General features: G+C 36.7%; 1 protein-coding gene and 1 long non-coding RNA gene across 3 annotated transcripts in view; one reads left to right on the top strand and one right to left on the bottom strand.

Annotated features, from left to right (window-relative positions):
• CAMK2D (calcium/calmodulin dependent protein kinase II delta) overlaps nt 1-1,527 on the bottom strand; it is a 191,296-nt gene extending 189,769 nt beyond the window's left edge. The window contains exon 1 of the mRNA XM_068941784.1: nt 525-1,527. The gene's annotated coding sequence lies outside the window, so the exon portion shown is untranslated. The remainder of the gene's footprint in view (nt 1-524) is intronic.
• The window catches only part of LOC104138029 (uncharacterized), a 94,191-nt gene that overhangs the window by 11,347 nt on the left and 65,702 nt on the right, over nt 1-17,142 (top strand). The gene's annotated exons all lie outside the window — the stretch shown is intronic.

Raw genomic sequence — 17,142 nt, 5'->3', positions numbered from 1 at the left:
TCCATGTGATGGTGCGTGTTCATCCAACTATATATATATATATATAAGGTATGTCTGGCCTTCTGCACCGCAGCGCACTCTGCTACACCCGCTATCTGTTTCAGGGGCTAAATTTCCTTTTGTGCGTGTCAGGATGCCGTCACAGCACCTGGCTTTCCTCTCGTACTGCTCCCTACCGCTCTTATGGTTTCCTGAAGTTCAAGGGATAAATAAATTAGAAGTAACCTAGTGTATTTCCCTGCAAAAACACAAGGACGTTTGTTTACAGATAGACCTCTGAAGTGTTCATTTTATTGCTTGTGCGAGAATTCCAGGCTGATTCATTAAGGAGGCAGTTCTGGCCTGACAGCCTTGATTTAGCTCAGCAACAAAAGGTTGTAGATAACACTGATCAAACAACAATTGCTAGCACAGTGGCAAGAAGTAATTTCATGGTCAAAAATTAAACCAAGAGGCATTAGAACAGTGCAGTGTTGATCAAGAATTTTCACCGCTTATATTATTATATACATATAACTACAAACCTTTGGAGGGATCCTTCAGGCTCTGCATGCCGTTGCATTTGATGTGTCAGGAGGAAAACATCCTCACAGCTCGAGGACATTAGCTGGGTTTCATCAGTAGGTGAAGTTCTTCATGCTGCACATTGCGTTAGTGATGCTCCAGCTCCAGCTACTCCAGCTAAAAGCTTCTCTCCTAATGGTCTGAGATTTTCTGTCCTTCCATAGGCCAGGCAACAAAATGCCGTCCCTTTTTGTTTCTCTCTCTCTCTCTCTCTTTTTTTGTAAAGTTATTTCAGAAAATGTCACATTATACAGTTACATCTGTATTGTCAGTAAAAAAAAGTTCAGATCTGTGCCTAGTACTAGTACATGATTTTTATCAGTGTGTGTCATAGATATATTTTGTCATAGATATATTTTCTGGTAGTTCTTTCTCTTTGAATTGTATTCTGTATGTACTAGATCTCATGCAAAGCCCATTTTTCAATAGGAAAACTTTCTAAGATTTCACAAGTCACAGAAACCCTTCTGCTTTGAATTCTGTCTCAATATTCACACGGGCAGGTATTAAAGTTAGTTTAAAGGATCCCTTTAAACAGCAGATCAGCTGAGTGATTCACTTCCAACTCATTTCTACTAAAATTAAGATAACTGAATTGATTTTTTTCTTGTTTAATTCTACTTGAGTTGTGAAAGAGTGGTCATTATTTAGTCTTTGTTTGATATTTGGTACTTCTAACCATGTTTTTTTGGGGTTTTTTTAATGTTGTTTTTAGAAAACAGAAGGTGTCAAACCCAAACGAGGTTTTATAACAATGCCATTACATAACTCTCCAATTAATAGCTCATTCAATGCTATTAATAGCAGCTTCCACATCTAAATCATTTTGTGTAATGCAACAATGACTGGCAAGAAAAGCCTTCTGATTAATTATTCATTCTCAGAAGACTCTACATGAACTTCATGGAGATGTAAGAGATGTGGAATAATGTACTGTTCATTAGTGGCCAGGAGGCTGTGTTAAAATACTGTTCACCTTTCCAGATGTCCAGGAGATTTTTAGAACCAGTGGGTTTGTTGAAAGGTATCTGCTGAAGTACCTGTACCTGAGCAACGATTCATGTGACAGACGGAGAGAACTGGGAGTGGGGTGGGTGAGGTTTTTTGTAAACTTAATGCAACCTTGCAGTCTGAACACTGGAGCCCTGATTAGGTACTGAGCAAACACTGGTCTAATGTTCACATTTCCCAATATCTTTTAATCAGGGTTTGAAGCATGTGAGCTTCATATGTATGTATATTTTATACACATTTCATACAAAAGGATACCAGAGACAGAGCTCAGACCAAAGTAGTCTGAGCCGGGAACTCTCAGAAGTCTTTTTCTTTGAAACAGTGTCCATAAATTAGTATTATGTTTCCAATGTACATTAACTGACATAATGTAATTAATTCTCAAAGTCAGATAGCTGATATGAACTAAAGCTAGAAGACTAGGTCCTCATATGATGACGTTTTTCTGCAGTTCAGCTGGAATGCTACCCTACAATATAAAGTTGGTTTTCATGTCCTGGATTTCAGCTTTTCATAATGTCAGCTAATTTAGGGTAGACGTTTCTCATGCTAAATCCACATAAACAAAGACACATACACAGTGGAATCTGAAATCTTACGAAAAATCTTGACTGGCATTTTGATCATATTAAGCTGCTTGAGCTTCTGACCACAAAATATGATCCAGAGCATCTTGTACAAGACACCTTTTTAAAAAGGGAGATCAGATATAATTTCCATTTTAAAAAAGCCATGTTAAGAGTTGCAGCATGTGAGCTAGTTTGAGCTTATACTCCTCAGTTCCTGAATTCTAACATGAAAGCAATGAATTGCTGAAGGGAGAATATCTTTCCACGCTCTGATAACCTTCCACTCCTCATCACAGAAACCTGCTTTTATATCAGTTGCCCCAAATTTAGCTGGTTACATGCTAGTAAAACCTCTTCCACCTCCTTGGACCTCTCCACTGCTCCTGAAGTTCCAACTGTTATGTTTGAGGTTTTGCATCTCTTAGTCATGCTCTCCACGTCTTTCCTGCATCACACTCCCCATGAGCTGCTGTCTATGGGGACGTAACAGTCTCTTCCATTCCTTTCCTCTAGGCACAAGCCACTTCAGAATTAAGGATTCACTTACACCAGTACCAAATGAGCGCGAAATGAAGGGACCTAAGTAAATACTCATTCAGCTTTCTCTTTCTACATTGCTTCCTTATTGATGGTGTTCTTCAGTCCCTCTTCACTTGGCCTGCAGATATGTATGTCCTCCCCGAAAAGAGAGAGATTTACACAATCACCTACACATGAGTTAATTAAAATACACACAAAAAAAGCTTAAATTATTCTTTAGGAATGTTAGATCATACACTGTAAATTATTAACAATGTTTTTTCCTTAGTATTTCATTTCATTTCTTACTGCTATCCATCTCATATTGCTTTCCACTCTCACTTACTGTAAACTATTTAAAGTTTGTAAGTAAACTAAAATCCTATTTTGTTGAAAAAAATGAGTGTTCTTTTTGTGTAGAATTTCTTGGTATGGTAAGCTTTGAAAATGGCTAGCAAAGTACTTGGCTTAGAAAAGCAGGCTTCCCACTTAAACCCAGTGAACCAGATTCACCTTTGGTGTAGATCTGTTAAGTGAAATGGAGTTACAGAAAAATGACGGTGACCCATTTTGTCTTATAAAAAATGTGGATCTGATGCTCAGATAAAGAATCATATATTGCATGAGTGCTCAAAGCTACTTACATGGGAGAAGATTGCTTTTATAAGTAAGGATTTGTAGGATCAAACTAGCATAGGAACATAAGAAATGCCCTCCTGCGTCAAACTGATGGCCTATCTAGCCTAGTATTCTGTCTCTTACAGTGGCCATTACAGGAAATGCCATATATGCATTTGAGTACAGAGCCTCGCTGCTTTCTGCAGTCCATTGCCCTCTCCCCACACAGCTGACATTCATAATAATATATATTATTATATACTGCATATATAAATAGCCAAGAGGGATGGAAGGAAAGCAGGGAGATAAGCCTGTGACATTTTGCTGTTCGCAGAGAGCTATATTGTATCTCAGAAGATGTTTCTTAAAAGGACATCCATTCAAAGCACTCACAAATAGTTTTGCTGAACTCTTGATATGGCGGTAATTTTAGCCAGTGTTATAGCTGCCAATTTGGTAAAACACACTGGTTTATGTATCCCACAGTAGTTGTCATGTATATGCATCTAGTTGTCTGGCTTACTCTCCTAGACAAGCTAGTTTCTTATTTTACAGTGGTCTTGTTTGCCAGCCATGACTAATGGGCTTGTTAGTGCAAGTGATGGGCTGTTCCTCAGTCTCAGCCATCACTTTTCTGAGCAATAGCAGCTCAGCTAGGTATCTTGGAAATGAAAGAAGCATCATGTAAGCTTTTTAGTGTCTTCAAGTTGGCTGTATCTGCTATGTATACAGCACTGATAGTATTTCAGAGATAATTTAAAAAAAACCCAAACTATTCAAGCTGCTTTTCATCTGACAAACTTGCAAGTGAAGGATTAATATGCCCCAGCAGATTCTGAGAGACAGAAGCTTTGTATTTATTTCAACAGCCCTACCACAGAGTTTAGAAAGGCTCTTTACTAAGCCTTAAGGTACCCTCTCATCTGCTTTCATAATTTAACATCTCTGGAGGTATGAACAACAATAGCTTAATGGATAAACTCACCCATCAGCTGTAAAAGAATAAGTTCATCTGTAATGGAAGATGCTTCTTTACTTCACAATGTGAAGACAGAACTCTAGTTGTGTTGCCTTTTTTTTTTAATCACCTTCTCAATCTCAGCTGAAAAAAAAAAAGACACTTATTTGACCTTGAAACCTCTGACTTGAGGAAAATACATTTTTTGGATGATTAAAGCAAAACAGTTCTATGTAGTTCTCCCTCCCTCCCTGCAGTCTTTTTCAAGGTTTACTCATTTCTTCTTGAAGTAAAAGGATGAATCATATAAAGTATCAGTAATGGTGCTTGTTCTACCAGTTACACATGTTTTTGCAAGCTCACAAAAACATTAAAAATTTCTTGTGTGAAAAAGACAAGCTGGTAGTAAGGAGGACACTCAGTTGAGACTTAGATGCTTTTTCTCATACAGTGTGTTGTTCTTAACAAGTAGGGTCGAATATCAGTCCCTGTTATTTTTCCCGGCACTGTAGGTTTGCTTTATCTTTCAGGTACTTTTCAGGTGGATGGATACATTTAATAAGTGAACTTCTGCTTGGAAGGAAATCATTTCATGTGTTTATATAGAAGGAAAGCATATGCTTTTATGAACATTATTTATAAGCAAATGCCATAGTTAAAGTTATGTGCAGTATAGATATTGTTTGTCAGCTGGAATTTTAAGTCAAATTGAAAATTTAAGTTTCCATGAGCTGGTGAACGGAATAGCAAGAACTGAGAAACTCAAGGCAGAAGTACCTTCCAGTGTTTACTAATAATTGAACAGGAAGCAAACTACTCCAGAACTGAATGTTTCTCTATTTTCTGATGCTTCTAAGTCAACACTGAGTGCCCTTCTCAAAAGTATGCTTTCATCAGATACAGGTTGCTAGGCTTAGTTCAGAGGTAACTGCAGGAAATATAACGGTCTGTTTTATAGAGGGCATCAGACATGGTGATCTGATACTCTCTTCTGGCTTTAATAACTATCACCAAAGAATCTGAAGGCTGTCAGCAGGTAATGGCTTTAGCTGGCTTTTAGAGGGACCCAGGTTCAGCCCTGCCTGTGATAATTGCCAGCTTTCCAGCCAAGCCTTCCGGAAAGGTTATCTGTTGATAGCTTGAAAACTACCTGGTAATATTAAAGCTGAGAGAGCTCATTTGGAAAGATAGCTGTAGAGGATAAAAGGGCTTCTGTAGGGAATCCTGAATCAGGAAAAATAATCTAGGTCATATGCAATTCTAAGGTATACAACAATCATGTAGGAAACAGATAACCTTTGCAAGAGATCCAAAACTAAGAGATGACTGGCACGCTAAGCTTGTCGCCAACAGTTTTAGTAAAAAAAAGTAAAAGCAAACCCTGGAAGAATGGTGTAAAACATCTGGGTTTTAGCTCCTTTTGAGCCTGGAAAATGTTTTGTCTTTCTTGATAAAAATTTGGAATAATTTAAGAAACACTGAGGCTATTGCTGTAGGGAAAATGCGTTTATTAGGTCATGATATATGCATATTTTCAAATTATGAGTTTTATATCCATTGCGAAGATTGAGATAAATTTTCTCAACCGGGAATATTCTTGATAGAATTTTTAAATATTTGGTGGCAGGGGAGTAGTTGATTTGTGACAAATTTTGCACTGAAAATTGGGGATAAACTGATTATGATAATCTCCAGTGGCCTAAAACTGAATGATTGCTTGTTATTTAAAATGCACAGATTCACCAGATTAGTTTTAATGCTACCAACCTAATAGTCTCTGAGAGGGGAAATGGGAAACAGCCTGATGAGAACAAATACAATCAAAGCTGTTTCTCTCATCTGTGTTCTCCTTACACTGGCACCTAGTGTCAGACAGAAAGACACTGTTTCTATGGGATGACTGATTCTCCATTTGCTTTTGAAATATAAATTTTACATAGTTTTTTTTTTCCTTTATTGTTGAACTAGTTGATTACTTAACTGAGTGAAATTAGAAAGGGGTGCACATATATACTGATATATATCATATTGGTATATTTTCCAACTAGTCATTCCTTTAAAACAGTGTCTCAAGTTTCTGCTGTACAGCTTGTAATAAAATACCACTTGGCCCCAAATTCTATTATTATTTTTCTGACTTCAACAACATATTACTGTATTTATGGAGGATAGGAGTTACAAAGTTTGATGGTATAATAATAGCTGTTCAGGGATTTACAACCCTGGGTATCTCTCTAATACAAAGCTAACTACCACAGATGAGATCTTCTTTCAGGAAAAACAATTAGCCATGCACAATGAAATTATGGATTATTGCTATTTTGGAACCTTTCCAAACTTTTGGCAGGACTAGCTCTGGAGACCCATATAACCTCTAACTGCAAGCCTCTTGATGACTGGAACCCTATAAATATCAAGGTCAAGAGTAATCTCTGCTTATAATTGTCTAAAGAAATAAGTTTCTGGCTCCTTTCATGTTGTCACTGACCTTGAGAAAAATAATTGCTAAGGTTAAAACGTCTCCTGGTGATCTAGCGAGCAGTAAAATAGCTTACTCACAGTCATGACGACCCCCTAGGGCTGGTATTTATGGCCTGCTGACTATTTGATTTTGACTCTCTATTAAGTTTTGGAGGTTGGATGGTTTGGGGGAGATGAGAATAGATTCTGTGGATTGATCTAAGATTGTGAGGAGAAATGTCACTGTTTCATTTAGAGACAGATCAGTGGAAAGCGTTTTCAAATATTACTGATTATTCATGAGCTAAAAAGAATTGCTAATTCTTTTCAGCAAAAGAATTTTATTCAAAATAAACATGACTGTTCAGAAATAACTCCCAATTTTTCATCTCATTTGCTTTCTCCAAAAGTATTGAATACGATCAAAGTGCTCATATAGGGAATCAATCAGATGATATAAAATTAGTCCACCGGGAACAGGCTGACTAACAGGAGTTTTGAAGGGAATGAAGAGGTGCACAGGTGAAGTTTGCTTTCTTGATTTTGTTTTAGGCTGTGCAGAAAATATCTCAGAAGGCTGATATGGTGGATTGGAGTGCAGAGGTTTATGATGCATAGCTGAGGATTGCTGAACATCCCAACTGGAGAGCTGAGCATGTTTTACAGTGAACTAAGATTAATTTTTGATTCTGCAGTAAAAAAAAGAGACCAGCAGGATTACGAATGGTTTTCCTTGAACAAGGACTGGAGGTGGGAGTAGAGGAGTGTTAAGTTTCTGGAGCTGACAGGCAAATCTCCACTGATAATAGTGCCTATCGGCATTTATGACCTCAAAGATTATCAAATAATATTTCAGATAACTCAGAAAGACAGGGAAGAAAATATTTAAAGGATCCTATTAGAAATTCTTCCTCGCCCACAGAAAAACAGAAAATCTGTAAGTGTACCACTAGCTGCGTAAAAAGTTTTAAGACATTTTGGATAGTTCTCATGTTATAGGGAACCGTATAGTAAGGGTAGAGTACTAAGGAGACTCTTAAGCCAACACAGAATAGAAAAGTATAAACAAGAAAGAAAGAGCAAAGATCACTTAGCAAAAATCAAGATGACAAGACAAACATCAAGGAATCAGGTAGCAAAAGTGGAGGGCAGACATTCTATTCTTCTATTGCGACTGATAAGTAAAATGAATTGGAAGTTTATACTGATGAGCATGCATCCATTTTAACTGGTATCACATCTGGTGTGAAGTTGTTTTGTTTTGTTTTGAAGTGGACTATTAAATCACTGATTGGAGGAAGAATCAAGTGGGTAAAAGGGAAGGAAGATCAGTACTCTATAAAAAAACATAGTAAATCACTTTCGAGGAGCTGACAATCTGGATACTTGCTGTCTTGAACAAAGCTCTAGAAACTGAAGCTCAAAGAGGAATTCATCATTAGTTTGTGCTATAAGACCTTCATTCCTACCTGTAATTTGAATGGCAGCCTCAGGCTTCTAGTACTAAAATGGCCTTAAAATTTCTACAAATTATAGAAGAGTTCCATAACTTGAAAAGTCAGTTCCAACAAGGAACGATGGTAAATTGCAGTTTTACCAATAAAAAACAATTTTAGGCCAAAAGAGATAAGAGAAAAGAATTAAACTGAAAAATGAGACCGATCATTTAGAACTTTGTAAAAACATTGATTAGATGCCCCAAAACTCCGCAAACCTGGTTTGAAAAAGAAAACTGTGCTGGTTAAAAAGTAGACTGGCTTTGAAAGAAAAGAAAATGAAAATAAAGCAATATAAATATTGCTACTCTATTTTCCTTGGAAGTCAGGCTGCTGCTTTAAACAATATACCCTTCTATCCAAAGTATGGGCTAACCCACATAACAAACAGAAGACAGAGAATGGTGATAGCAGTGAATGTAAGTGAGAGTTTAAACTTTAAAGAAAAGCAAGCAAAGGGCACAAAAATGCATAACATGGCAAGCACAGTTAAAACACTGAAAGCTTTTAAAATAAAACTTTGGTCACTACGTTGTCCATGACAGCTTCAACCAATGTGAGAAACAGTAAAAGGAATATCACAAACTTTGTTTCCAGGAGTTACTTGTTTGGCAAGATGAGAGGTGGTGAAATATCAAGGCTAGGCTGCATATTAGAAGCCAAAGAACAGAAGCATTGCACTGTTACGGAAAGGAAAAATTAAAATGTCATTTTGAGTGTAAAAAATAGAGACGTGCTCAGTAAACATAACTGTCTGGTAAAAAGGGCCAACGTCTGATTCAGGCTATTAATGTAAATGGCAGGTTTTCGAATCTGACAATGAGTAAAGAAGTTCCTTTTCTGTGTGTTGATGCAACAGTCTGTCCTTCTGAAAGAGGGAAATTTTACAATGATGCCATGGGGTGACCTTCAAAGCCTTCCCTTCGAGAAAGAACTAGAAAGGATCTTTTGATATACCAGAGTCTTATGTGCATGGTTAGCAAGAAAGTGATACATGCAGCATTTGGCCCAAGCTCCTTCCCCTCGCTTGAGCTATTTATATAAAATATTAGGTCATACTCTTGTGTTCTCTTTGCCTCCTCTCACAGCCTTTTATTAAACTGTTGTTTAAAATAAATATTTCTTTCCTCCCTTCCTCACTAATGCTTGTCAGCATTAGTTGACTCTCACCTTAAGAAAATCATAGAGTAAGATCACAGGACTGCCCATTTCTTCTGAGCTTGATGCTTTATTTCAGCAACTCTGCTGGATCCCACTCTTTCAAGCCTTTGCATTTCTTGCCAGCTCAGAGGCTCCAATTTCAACATTTTTGTTACGGTAACTCCTACTTGTGGCAAGCCAAATGGACATATTTTTCAACATAGATAAACCCTCTTCACTCGCATCTGAGAATAAGACTAATATGTGAGTGTTCAATGCATCTTAGCATTAACATGAAGACCAACAAAGAAGCCAAGTCCATAAATTACATGAGATAGACTTCTCCCAGAGGACAAGAAGGAAGTAAATGAATAAAAGTGCACATGTAAGGCTAGGCTGTGTCCCTAACTAGACATCTGTGGAAGGGAGGGAGAGAATAAATCATTTCCTTATTCTCCTGTGGAACTGCAATAATCTTGTCTCAATTAGGCTTTTCTTACCTATTGATTTTCCCCCATAAGCAAGCAAATAAAAATTGTAGTAAGGAAGGAAAGAGGAGAGCCACAGCTAGGGTAGAATGTCAGAATTATTATTTAGTAAATTATTCTTTCAGAGCAAGAGACAGTTAAGATATTGTGATTAAGCAAAGCACAGCTCCTCTCTGAACAGTTTATGCACTTACACAGCTTATGCACTACATTTCCTCTGCCCAGAGCCTAACTGCTAAAACCAACCCTTTATAGACTATTTAATCAAAGAGAATGAGGTGACTGTCTTGGAGAATGGCCCCCCACTTGTAGTGCCATTTCCTCTTTCAGTCACTGAATTCAGCTGCCTTCTAAACACAGCCTTGAGGGCAAAGATTTGTTTATTCCTCCACCCACCTTATTAGCTTTGAATATCTCAAGAACAAACATATTCCATTTTCACTCAGGTAATGTACAGACTGTATTCCGTTTTCATTAACGGAAAGCAGAAGGACACAGTCATTTCTTATGTTCAAGTTTTTGCTCTCACACGTGTACAAATGTTTGTGGTCTGTGTAAAATAAACAGACTTTCACAATGAAGAAACATTTACAAAGTGCTGACTTTTTAATAGATGAGGAGTAACCCACTAATCTAAGAATAAAGGAAGTTATTGTTGTACACCTATAGTAGATCAGGTGAAGACACCAAAATGCATTCATATGTAGCTGAGGTGTGTTGAAAGTATGGATTTAGACATGAACTTCACAGACTTCAAAATGTAACCCTTCAGAGTCTGTACTCTTGGACAATGTCGAGGCATCCTACAAATCCCCCCAAAAAATAGAGCAAATGAAAATGAACACAGAAACATAAACAAAAATTATTCACAGATTTCTTATCCAAATGCTGTTTACATTCATTGAAATCATAGTCTACTGCAATGAATGAGTTCCACTTTCTCTATTTCTGCCAAAAGAAAGAATATATCGACATCCCTCTCTATCTTCTGATATAGCCCAGCACCGCAAATCCCTATGACCATCATCTGATTAACATTAAACCTTGTATCTCTCCAATCACTTGTTTCCAATTCAGGAGGAAACTAGATACTCAGACATCCAGTGGACATCCAAAGTTCAATGGGTATTTAGGTTCACTGAATGCAATAAAAATCTGACTGAGAACAAGGACATTTCCACAGCCCAGCCACCTTGCCTGAGGAACAAAAGACTGCAAATTATTTTAGATGATATTAAAAAGTTACTCATACTGGAGGTAAGTTTCTCCATGAAGTGCAGCTAGCTGGTAAGAGGAGCTATACAGGTAGCCAAAATGTAAGATGCTGCACAGGGGTGAAAAAAATTGCAGTGCAGTGTGGGGTATTCTGTGGGCCCAGACAGTCCAGAGAAAACCTTTCACACCTAGTAGGATCCAGATGATACCTTCCCTCGCCATCATCACGCGGCCTCTGGGAAAACCCAAAGAGAGAAGGCAGCAAGAGGCTGCAGCTACTGGCAGCAGCCGTACCCACAAGAAAAGCCAAGACTTCTGGACATTCAGAGACCTTCCTGTAGCCTTGACTGAACTCTCTGTCTTGTATCTTGCTGTTTCTCACAGTCCTGTCTTCAGTCTTGCTCCATACGTACTGTCATTCCTCTGTTGTAGCCCCTATCTTTTCTTGCTTCCTCATTTCCCTTCTATTTGAATACCTAATCCCCTCCCAGGAAAATCACCCTGGAACAAAGAAAATAATCCTGAATGTCCATTAGTTTTACTGCTACAACACTGTTCACTTTGACTTTGCCTTCTACCACTGTCTTCACCCCACGTCTATTTACAGCTCTTTGAGGCAGGAACTGTCTAATGCTCTGCGTTGTCACAATGCCTAGCACAACCGTGATCTATTTCGGGCCCTCACGTAGGCCATTTTTTGGCCCTTAGCTGCTCCTGTAATGTATTTGATTCATTAACATGAAGTCTTCTGTAACACAGAACACCTGTTTTGGGCTGGGTTTTTTTGTTTTCTTTTAATTATTCTGTGAAATTGTCAAGTCAGCTTGAGGATATTTTTTCTAAACTTGTCATTAGGTAGAAAGTTGAAGTGTTTTCTAGGATAGGAAATCCTCTCAATTTTCCCCTCTCAGGGATAATCCTGTGCTGGTATATGCTATTTCCTGCTTAGATGTTTGTGTTAGGAGAACTTCCTTCTTCAGAGTTGTATCTTTCATTTAGTTTTGGAAAAGCTAATCCTTGGGTCATTAACACTTTCTATGATCCTGCAGAGCTTGGCAGAGTTTTCTTTTCTTATATTTCACAGCACTTTTCTCCATTATGTATATTCCCCTAAAAGGTCTCCTCCATCTGTTTTGTATTTTAATGCTTGGATGAGGCCCTGCATTTTGGGTGATGTGGCCATTTCTATATAGGCATTATCTGTTTTGCCTTTTAAAATATACCAGCTTTGCAAATTAGAGGCTAATGATTTATAGCCCAAATGGTGCTAACTGTCTCATTACTGGGCAAACAATGACTTTTTTCAAATGTTAGATAACAGATGGTGAAAACGAGGTTTATTTCCTCTTCTTTAAAAATTACCATTTAAGTTAGCAGGAAAAAATGAGAAAAGGGGTGAGCTGGTCACATACTTCAGATTTTTAACATATTTGTTTTTAATCAGCAGTAGACATTTGAAATCTGACCAGTTTTGTAATTGATTGTAAAATGTTTCCCTATTTTGGTCAAAATTTCACACTGAAATCTGACTAAAAATTGACAAGCTCTATTTACTACTTTTTATAAAGCTCATCTACTCTTGCATTTAAGACATAGTGATGTCAAAAATATAATTGCTAATTTTTTTCATTAAGGTTTTAACCATGAGGAATAAATTAGGCTACATTGGGTTCATATTATTTCTTAGCAAGTAATTATTATTGCTACAATTTCCCTGTAGCACACTGTTTTGTACTAGGAGGATGTGACAAATTGCTGAAACAACATGCATCAGAGATACAGTTCCTAATCCTATATTTTGTATATAGTCTAGAAACATTACCTAATATGAAAGTATTCCATTACGTAAGAATGGGAAATGATATAAAACCTATACAAACGTATAGATACATATACTTTTGTCTGTCGGTCTATTTCTATTAGATTATTACATTGCTAGTAATACAAGGAATTTAGAGGATAACATTCTCCAAAAGCTACAGTTTGTAGCAGACATGAAATGATGAATAGGTGGATGACATATAACTCAGAATAAGCCCTATTTGATGTAGAAATGGATGACACTTCTGAGGGACTGAAATTTGGAAAGCCATCTCCTTGTACAGTAATATTCACCAAAAACTTCATTTTGGTGCTTGTTTCTTACTTTGTGAAGATATGCAAGGAGTACACTGTATGAAATGTGGTGAATTCATCTGATGTCAACCAAAACTGATGTCAGCAGAGTGACTGACAATGCAATCTGTTTGTATTCTCTGAATAGATCTGATAAGATTTTCAACTTAGTTCAGCTAGATGATAGGGTTAAAAGTGTGTTTTTTCTCATTGAAACTGTTATCCATCACAAAATCTTTAGGACAAACGTTGCAAACTTAAGACTTTATCAAGATACCTGTTGATGCTGTTAAGACTTAAACTGAATATATTTTGAATAAATATTAAATATTGGATATTTATAAATATCCTTGACCTTGAAAGCATATAAATATTTTACCGGTATGAAGAGTAAATGATTATAACAGTAACAGTAATAATTAAATAAATGATTATACAATGGATGACATCTTACTTAGTATATTCATGTATATGTCTTGGTATCAAAAAAATGTGTTTGTAGAGAAATGAAAAATAAATTAGAAAAGTCTTATCAAAAAATGCACACATTGCTATGCTAAGATTCAAAAGATTCAAGGAGGGCACGAAATTCCCTGGAGAGATGGGAGTCAAGACTGAGTAGAGTAATCTAGTAATTTGCCTTTTCTGATGTATTTCCTCAGTTGCTTTGTTCAGAGAACAAAAGTAATATTTATTTTATTCTTCTAGTTAGTGTTGGAGATTCTAGTGTATTTTCTCATTTTTATAGCAAAATCATCTTGTCATTTCAAGTGCACCCACCTTTTGCATGTTCTGAGTAAACGTCACTCAAGAGTAATGAAAATGTTCTGTCTCATTGTTGAGAAAACTATGGCAAGATCTTCTCTTTGCTTTCGTTCCAAAACTTTCCATTAGTAGAATCTGAATCTCTTCTTTGCTACCTTGATGGAAAAGGACTGGAAAAGATTGAAATTTGTTTAAGTAACGTTCCTAAATAACAGCAGCGATATTCCGTTTTCTCACGTGCCTGTGCCAAAGCTTATCCTAATGTTTCTCCAAATACTGTTATTCTGCCCTGCGTATTCAGCTGATGCTAGCAGATGCTTTAGCCTGCGTGTCAAGCCCTCTAGGGATGGAGCCATAAATGTCTTCCTTGAAACTGCACTTAATATCATTCCCCTCACAGCAAAACTTAATGACTTCACATAAAAACAAACAAACAAACAAACAAAAAAACCAAATGAAGCCCCTAACTAAAAGGAAGTCAAGTTATAGTTTATTTTCCTATCCTTGTTTGAACTCAGCCTCTGTAACCCTTGAAAGGGTTTCTCTCTTTAAAATGTATGGCTAGCAGGCCATTCTGTATTCTGTGGATGATGTTCATAGCATCTTACTGACCAGGATGAAAGGCAGCAGGGGAAAAACAATCACTGAGCAACCATTTTATTTGATCGTCTTGTGTGGAGTAGATCTGTGACCAAAAAGGAAATAATTTTCTATTAAACTGTAGATAGATAAAATATGACAATTGAATAAAATATGCCTAACCTATGTGAAATTAATTTTCTGAATGAACTAAGTAGTATAGTGCTGAAACTAGAGAGTTAACTTTCACTAGTACTTAGGATTTAGAGAATAATATGACAGTTGGCATATGGTTATATAAGAATCATGGCGCTATGTATTTTACCAGAGTTTATGGGTTGGGGAAAAGCTTAAAATATGCTTAAAAAGCAGAGGGTGAATGAGAAGATGTTATTTCCTGAAAACTCCATTTCAGAACCGATCATATGCTTTGTGAGAACCTGGTTCATGACTTTTGCATGACTGGGCTTAGCACTAAGGAATATTTGTTACCAGCACAATGCTGGTATGCTATGAAGGCTGCTAAGAGTATCCTGAGTGATAAAACACAAAAGTGAATGATATGTTCTGAAGGTGGAATACTTACTAAGGAAAAAGAAGTGTTCTCATATTTTCTTCAAGTGAATTTAAATTCATTTTTGTGACATTGATGAATGTGAAACTCAGCAAAAACATGTTTTGTAATGTTGGATAAATTGTTAATAAAACAACACCAGATTAAAAATGCCGCATCTTCACGTAATGTAATTCAGTTTCCTTCCATTGATTTAAACAGGTATTGAATTGACTTAAAGGCAGCCATAGCAACCTCTGTCACCCAGGGGTTTGGTCCTGAACGTGTAAGAAAATGACTTCTTAAAATCTTTGACATTTATAGTTCCCATGTTGCATAGAGAGGCTGATCATATCTCAGCAAAGCATAGTCTGCCAGACAAATGAACAAAATCCAAATCCTTCAACTCAGATTGTCCTGTGTATAAGTATATATGTGAAAATAAGTTCAAATGAAAATCACAAATTCATTATGATCACATGCCCTATCTTTGGTCATTCACATGCATTCATTCATTCATTCTTCACATGAGCTTGCTCCTGAAGTAACAAGGTCTGTAACTAGGAAGAAAGTAACTTCTCTAAATCTCAAAGTACTGTAATCCCAGATTTAAAAGTAAAGTGGTTCCATTACAGCAGATAATTGTAACTCTGGAGAAAGAAGTCAGAGCTGCAGTTCATCTCAACACTGCTACCAACAAAGGAGGTCAGTTTTTCCTTTCTTTTAATGTGCTGTTGCTTTGAAAGAAAAGATATCGCTCTGTATTGCTAACAGTACTACATTCCCAAGCAGCAACACCAGAGAAGTTAAGACTGGAAATTCAGTCTCTGATTCATCCCTCCACAAAGAGGGTTACTGTTTACACTGAAGGTTTTCAGGGTTTCCCCTTGTGCATTACACCCAACACATACACAAAAAATAGTCAATCTTATGATGCTCTTTTTAGTGTTTCTCATAAAATTGCATACATTCTCACAATTAAGTAGCATACAGCATGCAGGCAAACATAACAGCATTTTCCAAATGTCCTCAGCGTAAAGAAGGATAAATATGCAGACTCACTCATATCTTTCTCTATTACTGTATGTGCATTCAGTGGTTACTTATTTAACAGAAGTTGTCTCTATAGAACTACTAAAGGAAATGAAAATAAGAATCCCAGAATTTTCGTAATCACTTTTATGGAATGTATTCATTCAAGAAGGAATTTTATGCAGCTGGTACAGGCAGTGTAACTACAAACAAAATACAGCTTGACTATAAATTCTCTATGATCCCTAAGGAAACTTAAGGAAACAGGCTATTGCAATGCAGATTTCAATGGTTCCCTGAAGAATTTTGCACTTTCCCAAATCCTCCCCTGAGGAGATTTCACTTTTCAACAATTTACACTCAAATGTAGTTAATTTTGATGGTCCCTGCATACTTCCTTGATGCTTACAAGTCTGTTTAAATTTCACATCACTTACCACATGAGACTATCATCTCCTGGGTCAATACATTATGAGCTGCCAGGTCTATACTTAACTTTGTAGCTGTCTTCATTCTCAGTGAAAATGCTAAGCTTGAAGCACATTGGTCTGTGTTGAATTAGCTGAAATGCAAAGAAACAGCCAATAAGCAGTCAGTTCAAGGTTTTCACTATCAAGCATTAGAAGCATGGAAGATATATGCAGACTTCCCGTATTTTAGATAATGAGATACAAACTCAATTTTGATTCATATAGATCTTGTGCCTAATACCATCGATCTGAACAATAAAACCCATTCGCAAGAACACTGATGAACCCCTGCTAGAATCCTGTTTGCAAGCATTTACAAATTCATGTTTTCTGTTAACTGCAAGTATCTGGACAGATGTTGGTATTTATGCAATTATTCACTAATTGTAAAAATCTGATCAGGCTTGTGTTAGGATTGAACTGCTAATTCTTTTCTGATTAAGAAAGGTTATCTTATCAGCAACCATAAGAGTTAGCAGTTAACATTTTTTAAGTTCTCTTTTTCAATACTGGTCTCTATATATCCACCATGTACTAAATATGCACAGAAGAAACCTTTTAAAACAATGAAATATAAATGAGTTATT

Source organism: Struthio camelus, chromosome 4, assembly GCF_040807025.1.
Source record: "Struthio camelus isolate bStrCam1 chromosome 4, bStrCam1.hap1, whole genome shotgun sequence".
Classification (NCBI taxonomy): domain Eukaryota; kingdom Metazoa; phylum Chordata; class Aves; order Struthioniformes; family Struthionidae; genus Struthio; species Struthio camelus.
The sequence above is the reverse complement of the archived record's forward strand: the minus strand, read 5'-3'. Positions and strand labels throughout refer to the sequence as shown.